The sequence below is a fragment of the Montipora capricornis genome, chromosome 10, assembly GCF_036669925.1.
Source record: "Montipora capricornis isolate CH-2021 chromosome 10, ASM3666992v2, whole genome shotgun sequence".
Classification (NCBI taxonomy): domain Eukaryota; kingdom Metazoa; phylum Cnidaria; class Anthozoa; order Scleractinia; family Acroporidae; genus Montipora; species Montipora capricornis.
The window spans coordinates 24724394-24731893 of record NC_090892.1 but is presented as its reverse complement, the minus strand read 5'-3'; the positions used below and the strand labels follow the sequence as shown (position 1 = coordinate 24731893).

General features: G+C 43.4%; 1 pseudogene; it reads right to left on the bottom strand.

Moving 5' to 3' along the window:
• Positions 1–4175: 4175 nt before the first annotated feature.
• LOC138020499 (uncharacterized) lies at positions 4176–6097 on the bottom strand (annotated as a pseudogene).
• Positions 6098–7500: the final 1403 nt, after the last annotated feature.

Here is a 7500-nt window from a genome sequence, read left to right as displayed (position 1 = left end):
GGTTGAAATTGGGCGTTCCTTAGAGCGTTTTTTTCGAAAAGCCCGAGGAAGAGGTTGCAAAAGAGGGGGCCCTTTTAGTGCCCATAGCTGTGCCGTGGATTTGAAGGTAGTGGCTATCATTAAAAGTGAAGTTATTCATGGTGAGAATCATGCGGATGAGGTCGGGAATAGTGCAAGTAGGAATGGTGTTGTGAGGATCAGTTTCAGTTTCAGTTTCAGTGTAATTACTTGGAAGATGCTATGTTGCTTTACACCAAGGTATGGAAAAAATATGAATAAATAAGATGAAAAAATAAGTTACAAACAGAAGATTAATCGCTACCATAGCCTCGAAACTAGGTGCCTAAAGGCATTGACAGATTCGCTTAAATGTTGACTCGTATTTATCTTCCCACCCTGACGGTCTTGCAATTATCTGTGGAGATTTCAATGGTCCAAGCACTGGGCGTAAAACACACCACAGCACTGACTCAGGTAGTGAAAGTCCTGACAAGAGACTCCGGCATTCTGGATTGGTGTTCCACAAACCGACCGAAGTTATTCGAATAATAGGAAGGAGTGACCATTTTTCCATCTTACTTGAGTCACGCTCTTCACAGGTCGAAAGTAAAACTCGAACTAAGGTGATCTACAAGCAAGATCTCAGAGATAGTAGACTACGTGACTTCGGAAACTGGATTACGAGACAGGATTGGTCTGAAGTTCTGAGTCTGTCAAATGCTACTGAAAAATGTGACAAGTTCTACTCAATTATCTCATCTGCTGTCACCTCTTTTTTTCCCTCTCCAGCGCGTTAAAATATCTGGTGATAAGCCATGGATAACAACTACTCTGAAAATTCTAATTTGTAAGCGCCAAAAGGCCTTACGTTTGTATGGTAACGACTCCACTATTTTTAAACATCTACGAAACAAAGTGCAAAGAGTGGTAAAGCAGTGTAAAAGGTCCTACTACTCTAATAAGGTAGAGGCGCTAAAAGAGAGCAACGTAGCACGCTGGTGGAGGGAAATCAAAGGTTTGGGTGGAAGAAAACAGAATGATGAATGGTTTCATCAGATGCTGGATGAAAACATTCCTTTTTGTTTTGTATTTAACACCTTTTTGTATGACCTAACGTCACACTTTATGCCCCTGCAGACGCTCGTTGACACTGCCGTGGAGGTCCCGGGTGAATTTCTAGTTGATTCAAGAACAGCATTCAAGGCATTGCGCGAGATAAAAACAAGAAAATCCTGTGGTCCTGATTGTATCCCTAGTAGGGTGCTGAAACTGTTTGCCTTTGAGTTAGCGCCTGTTATTACTGATTTGTACAATACATCGCTTGTGCAAGGCGTGGTCCCCAGTCAATTCAAGTCATCTCTGGTTGCTCCCATTCCCACGACTACGCCTCCTAAAACAGTCGAAGAAGACCTGCGGCCGATAACTCTTACCTCTCAGTTGGCTAAAATTATGGAGGGTTTCACGCTCAACTTACTATATAAGCAGGTGGTGGACCAACTCGATAACAAACAGTTTGCGGTCTACGACACACGCTCTAGTTTATTTAGTTCATTGTATTCTAGAGTATTTAGATAAGGGTGCTTGCTATGTTCGTCTTTTTCTAGCTGACTTTAGCAAAAGGTTTAATCTTGTAGATCACACGGTACTTATGTTAGAGCTTAGGTCTCTTGAGGTTCATGATGCCATTATTGGGTGGATCGCGGATTTCCTCCCGCGCAGGTCACAACGGGTAAAAATTGGTGACGCTATTTCCCCCTGTGTTTTCCCTAATGGTGGCATCCCCCAAGGGACCAAACTTGCACCAATATTGTTTGCTGTGTTAGTTAACAAATTGGTAGCAGGTTGGTATACACGGGTGAAATATGTAGATGACCTTTCTGTTTTGGAGTGCATCCCTAGGTGTTCACCTAGCTACATGCCCTGCATCGCGAACGAAATAGCACGGTATGCGCCTCAATGCAAAGAAATGTAAAGAGATCATATTTAGTTTCCTGCAATATCAGCCATTCCCGGTAACTCCCCTGTGTTTATCTGGCCGTGTAATTGAGAGGGTTGGTCACTATAAGTTGTTAGGTGTATTTATTTCTAGTAACCTTTCCTGGAATAAGCACTGTGAATATGTCCTTGCAAAAGCTAATAAGCGTTTATACGCATTGAGAGTGTTAAGGAAATGTGGCGTGGCCTGCCAGGATTTGGTTCAAGTATACTGTAGCCTGGTTAGATCAGTTATTGAATGTGCAGCACCCGTCTTGGCAGACCTTCCGGTTTATCTGAGCAAAAGCCTAGAATTGATACAAAAGAGGGCATTTAACATTATTTTCCCTGAGCTGCCATATGATGTAGCCCTTAGCCGTTCAGGCGTGCTGCCCCTCAGTTAAAGGCGGGAAAAATCATGCCAAAAGTTAATGCAGAATTTCCGAGATAAAGGTTTTCTTTCAAACATAATACCCATTCCCCCTGACACCCACCATGGGTATTCTCTTCGCTCTGGCTCTGTTGTAAATAGCAGTGTTAAAGTAGTTGCCAGGACTGAACAGATTAACAATTTTTGTACTTATAAATATCAATAATATAGTTGCTGGTGCCCTTGTAATTCAGCTGTAGCTGCAAGAGGGGTAAATAAACTGATCAATCAATCAGAGCCAACTGAATAGAGGGTAATGTGAAGTGCTAGATTTCTATCCCATATGAACCATGTGAGCGTTAGCCCTACTGATGGAAATGGGCCCACACAAGGACAGAGAGAAAAACTCTGACCAGAGTGGGAATTGAACCCACGACCTTCGGGTTAGATCTCCGCCGCTCTACCGACTGAGCTACAAGGTCAGACGGGAGCAGGCCGTGGGAACTGAAGATGTTAAAGTCACGGCAATGAACATGTACAAGTACAAGGAAAGGTTACGTTTTATACAAACGTTGGCCGTGTAGCACTTATATTTTAAACAGAGCCAACTGAATAGAGGGTAATCTAACCCGAAGGTCGTGGGTTCAATTCCCACCCTGGTCAGAGTTTTTCTCTCTGTCCTTGTGTGGGCCCATTTCCATCAGTAGGGCTAACGCTCACATGGTTCATATGGGATAGAAATCTGGCACTTCACATTACCCTCTATTCAGTTGGCTCTGTTTAAAATATAAGTGCTACACGGCCAACGTTTGTATAAAACGTAACCTTTCCTTGTACTTGTACATGTTCATTGCCGTGACTTTAACATCTTCAGTTCCCACGGCCTGCTACTTGATCAATCAATCAGATGAGGTGCTTGCTACAAAGGCAGGAAGACTATTCTATTCGGGTATAGTTCTTGGAAACAAAGAGAATTTATAAGTGTCTGTGCGGGGAGCAAGAATGTTAAGCTTTTGAGGATGACTACGGCGGGTTACAGTTTTACAATAGCTTAACTGGTCGTTGAAGTTAATAGGAATTAGGTTATTAACTATTTTAAACATCATACATAGGCGGTCGCGCTTTCTGGCGCTGGATAGTTCAGACCAGCCAAGTTCCTTAATTAGGGCAGTAACACTGACATGACGCAAATAGTTCTTGAATACAAAGCGAGCAGCATGTCTCTGAACCATTTCAAGCTGATTGATGTTTATTTGGGTGTACGGGTCCCACACACTGGAAGCATATGATAACGTAGGTCGAACTACTGAAAGATAAGCGCGAGCTTTGACTTCTTTTGAGCAGCTGTACAAGTTACGTCTGATAAGGTTAAGAGTGCGCGTTGCCTTCTTTGTAATGACGTTCACGTGATGGTTCCATTTGAGGTCTTTAGAGAGCTGCACACCGAGATAGGGATGGGTTTCGCGCACCTCGAGTCTAGTACTATACAGGAAGTAGTCTTGGTGTATGGTAGAAACCGCCTTCTTGTTGGTGATACGCAGCACTTCAATGGATTGAAGTCAAGTTTCCATTTAGTGGGCCAGAGAGCTAGCTTATCCAGATCACGTTGAAGACAACGCGGTGACTCGTCGGATGTAAGGTGCAGATATAAGGCACAGACGTCGGCAAAAAGTCTTAATTTACCAGAGATGCCATCGGGAATGTCATTTATGAAAAGAAGGAATAACAGGGGCCCTATCACTGACCCCTGTGGAACACCCAAGGTAACGGTACAACTAGAAGACTGCTGACCATCGATCACAACAGATTGTGTTCTGTTCGCTAGGAAGTCCTTCAACCAGTGGAACACTTGGCCGTCAATCGCGTAGTGTTTGAAGCTTGATAAATAAGCGCGAGTGGGAAACAGAATCGAAGGCCTTGGAAAAATCCAAAAGGATAAGGTCAGTTTGCAACTTTTTATCCAAGGTGCGGGCCAGGTCTTTACATGTGAGGAGAAGCTGAGTCTCACAAGAGAAGCGAGCTCTAAAACCGTGCTGGAAAGGGGATAGACGATCGTAAGTATCCAAATGTTTCATTCCCTGACTTGCTACAATGTGCTCGAGCAACTTGCATGATATTCAAGTAAGGGAAATTGGCCTATAGTGGGTAGGAGATGATCGTGAGTCTCTTTTGGGTAAAGGGGCAACCAGTCACAAGGTACCTCACCTGAATCTAAGGATTCCCCGCAAGATTACGGCTGTTTCTTCAGGTGCTAGCTTAAGTCTACCAGCAGAGACTTTATCTGGTCCACAAGCCTTGATAGGTTTCAGAAGATTTAGTAGGTTAACGTTTCCGTTCACAGTCACACAGATGTTTCCAACGGCTGGTATGTCTTTCGGAGCCAAGGTGGGAAGGGTATCGTTTGGCGCATCTGTTTTAAAAACAGATTTAAAGTAGTTATTTAAGGTTTCTGCCTTTTTCCGACAGGGTTTCACTTTGAGATCGAAGAGCTGGGATACCAACACAATCTTGCTGCCTGGATTTGATGTACTTCCAAAACTTCTTTTCATCAAGTAGACCAGAGACAAAACTGTTCCTAACAGAATTTATGGCGATGGTAGTCATTTTACGCTGCTGTCAGCCCAGGCTGAGGCAGTGTTGCGTAATTTAGCCACTTTGAATAGGCGACGTTTTTTACGAGTTGAGCGCCTCAAGGCTCTGTTGAACCATGGATTCTTTAGTTTTGTTTTTAAAAGCTTCTCAGGATAATGCTTATTGACAAGAGATAAAATTGTCGCCTTAAAAATTTGCCAGTTCTCGTGAACAGATCGTAGGGGACAGTTTTGAAGAAACGACACAGAGAATGCTTTCATGTCCGGGGAAAAACCCTTTGAATTCCCCTTATTGAAGTCAAAAACTTTCCTTTGCGGTGGTGTGGCGTTACTGACGAACCGGTTGATGTGAACTACAACCTGTTCATGATCACTGAAACCTGGTATAACGCGAACGTCGTATAGTAGATCGGGTTTCGATGAAAATACCAAGTCCAAGGTGTTTGCAGATGTAGGACCGTAACGTGTGGGTTCACACACTAATTGCTCATGATGGAAATCATGAGCTATATTCTCGTGCACCAGGAGGGACACAAGACGTAACCCAGTCGATAGAAGGTAAGTTAAAATCCCCAGTTGGGATAACGGGACGATTTCCTGCAGATTGCGTGACTTTAGTCAGGGAAGCTTCCAAGGCGTCTAGTGAATCCATACCTGTGGATTCTGGGCAATAACAGGAGCCGATTAGAATGGCTTCTCTCTCCAGAAGCACTTCGTACCATGTTATTTCACAGTCCGAGTCCAAATCGGGACGAGGTATAGATACCAAGTTGTTTTTGACTGCAATCAAGACCACACCCTTGTGTGATGGGCGATACACTTGGAAGTCCTGTGGTAATACTTCACAGCTGTTAACATGGTGTGAGAGGTGAGTTTCAGTTGCAAGCAGGATGTCGATTCTTTCTTCTACTAGAAGAGAAGAAAGCTCTTCAGATTTGGATCTAGCACCTTCAATATTGCCGGATATGAGGATCTTTGGAGAGTATCCGTTTAAGGTCTCGCTGCCAATAGGACCTATGATAGAAGATCTAGACATACCCTCGAGTGAAGGTGGTTGAGGTAGGTCAGAAGCGGCTTGCAGAGGAGTCGAGGTTGCGAGTGGGATTGAGTTCCTTGAATTATTAACAGGAGACTCAAATAATGAGTCAGTATACGAAGACATCCTTGAATTATTAACAGGAGACTCAGATAATGGACCAAATAAATTGCTACACGACAGGAGCAATGTTGACAAAAACAGTGAAGACGAAAATTTCGGAAGGCCGCAAGTACAGCATATCCAGGATACATACGAGTTGCTAAGTCCATGTTATACCTCAGCAAAAGGCAGGCATGTCCACACATCGCATGAATCACACTGAACTCCCATTTGGTTCGATTTTACAGGTTTTGAGCAGAAACCACAGGGAAACTTGTAGACAGGTCCAGGATTGAGCTCGACTGTCCCACTAATAAACAGTAAAGTAAGTGCAAGACAAAATGGCGGTCTATTATGAATGATCGCTCGGCGATACGACAATGAAAGTCCTGGATAAAAGGACTCCAGGCTTGCCAGAGATTGAAAAATCCGTCTGGTTGGCACCGTTGGGCCTTTATATAAGTAACCAAGAGGACGAGGAGACCAGAGGCTCAACGACACAGCGAAGAAGAGCAAAACTGTGGGAGCAGTAAAATTAGTTGCCGCCATCTTGAACAACCGCTGACTTCCGCAAATCAATGCGTAAAAAATGATCACAAGCACTGATACCTTCATTATGTGGAATATTAGTGTATAAAGATGAGATGTCAAGTAATACTAATCATGAATTAGAGGGTAATTTGCCAATGGTAAGGATTTTATTGAGAAAATCACTAGTGTCTTTAACATAAGATGGTAGTTTGAGGACAAGAGGTTGAAGATGGTGGTCAATAAAATGGGGTATGCGTTCAGCGGGATGACTATTAGATGAAAATGGGGCGTCCTTGGTTACCGGGCTTGTGTACTTTGGGAAGGATGTAAAAACGTCCTGGTTTCACGTCAGGTTTTGTTAGGTATTGTTTTGTCTTCTCGTCAATGAGGTCGTCAGTGTACATTCTGTTTACGTACACTGTTACTCGTTTTTGTATGTCAACCGCAGTGATGTCTTCATTTAAGCGTCGGTCGTTAAGTTGTCTGTTGCATTCGTCAATGTACCAGGTTTTATCCATAATAACCGTACCGGAACCCTTGTCTGCTGGATTTATTACAATGTCTTGTCGTTGTTTAAGTTGGCGTATTGCCTGTCGTTCTGAGGTGGTAAGATTGTCGCGAATAGGTTTAGGTTTACACGTAGTGATGTCAAGTTTAACAGCTTCTAAGAATGTATCTAGGGCCTGTTCTCTGTTAGTGGGAGGTTTCCAAGTGCTTTTATTATGGAAAGTGTTGTCTCGTTTGTTCACGTTAGTGGTGTTGTTCTCGTCAAAGAAGTACTCAGTTAAGAGAACGCATGTTTTATGAGTTAAACTAGGGGTAATCGAAGCTTAGGCGAGTGCGTTCGATGTTTGTAGGACGGTACAGGTTTGGCACAGGTAGCAACTGAGGGGGGA